A 1,550-nucleotide genomic window follows, 5' to 3' on the forward strand; every position below is an offset into this window, starting at 1 on the left:
CAGCGCCGTTTGTATGGAGAGCTTGTGCGGATGGGGGATCGAGGTGGCCGCTGTCATTCGCCGAGGTCAGGCGTGGATAAAAGTATTAACTTGCACTCCGCGAGGTCTTTCCGCGACCATCTCATTCGGAGCGACCCGAAATGAACAACCCGAGATACTCGAAAGACGGCGAACTGACGGACAGACATAGCGATTTTATATTATAGGGGGGATAGGGGGGATACATATTACTTAGGTAGAAACGACACTTTACAGTGTGAATAAACAATATATTAATTAATTCTTGTTGGCAGCGCCTTTCTGCTTCTTGAATCGTGTGTGATGTCGTCCCTGCGCGTTGCTTTCGGAGTTGACGTTGTGGCTCGTAGAAGTTTTCTCCCCCACGCGCAGAGACGGCGATGTTTTCGACTCGTGGTTACTTTCTCGATTCCATCGGATGAGGATTTTCGTAAGAACATGGGCCTAGAGCGAAGTCGATGGCCTCCTGGTAGAAGTCCTGGATTTGCTTCCGTCGGATCTTGAACGCCGTGGTCACAAGCCCGTTCTGGGGCAACCAGTCTTCAAAGCAGAGCTTCACTTTGGTGGGGATTTCCATTTTGTGCAGCTGGGCCTGTCTCCCGTGTTCTGAAATCATTTTTGTGGCCTCACGAACGACTTCGGGATTTCCGCATAATTCCTCGAAGTTCTCAGGATTTTGACCGAGCTGTTCCGCGAGCTGTTGCAGGGCTCTTCGGTTGGGGGCGACCAGCGCCACGACGTACGTATGGAACGAAGAGGCATACACGCAGATGTTGTCAACGATCGGGCACGTTTTCAATTCGGTCTCGATCTTTCCCAGGGAAATGTACTCTCCGTATTGGAGCTTGACTAGGTCCTTCTTACGATCGATGATCTTGATCGTTCCGTCGGAGCACATTTCTCCGATGTCGCCGGTGTAGAACCACCGGATGTTGTTTTCGACGCGGAAGAACTCGCGGGTGAGGGCATCGTTCTTGTAATAGCCCTTGGCGACGGTGTCTCCCCCGACGACGATCTCTCCACGGGGCGGGTTATCGTTGGCGTGGTAGCCGGCCTCGTCCCAATCGGCAAGTTTGATGTGAACGCCGACAAGGGGAGCTCCGACTTTCCCACACGTCTGATCGCAAGCCTCCATGATGGCGGCCCCGGCAGCCGTTTCCGTCAAGCCGTAACCCTGGACGACGGCGCAGTCGAGAGCGTTCCGTACGAAATCGTGGGTGTATCCGGACAGCGGGGCCGAGCCCGTCGCGATGACTCGCATCCGTCCTCCGAGCAGAGCGGACACCTTGTTGAACACGAGACGATCCACGATCGGGGTGCGATAGCCCATTCTGACCCAGAAGTCTTTATAGGCGACCACGTGACGGAAGAACATTTTCGAAAAAGGTCCCTTCGAATCGGCCACTTCCGTGATGGCCTTACGGACGCGGTCGAGGACCAGAGGTACCGAGACCATGATCGTGGGCTTCAGAAGTGCGGCGTCTCCCTTCTGGCCGCTCTTGATTCCTGTCGACTTGTCGGTCAGAGTCAAC

At 54.6% G+C, this 1,550-nt stretch overlaps 1 pseudogene; it reads right to left on the minus strand.

Annotated features, from left to right (window-relative positions):
* Nucleotides 1-415: 415 nt before the first annotated feature.
* LOC100905982 (long-chain-fatty-acid--CoA ligase 3 pseudogene) overlaps nucleotides 416-1,550 on the minus strand; it is a 4,141-nt pseudogene continuing 3,006 nt past the window's right edge.

The sequence above is a fragment of the Galendromus occidentalis genome, unplaced genomic scaffold (assembly GCF_000255335.2).
Source record: "Galendromus occidentalis unplaced genomic scaffold, Mocc_1.1 scf7180000077486, whole genome shotgun sequence".
NCBI lineage: Eukaryota > Metazoa > Arthropoda > Arachnida > Mesostigmata > Phytoseiidae > Galendromus > Galendromus occidentalis.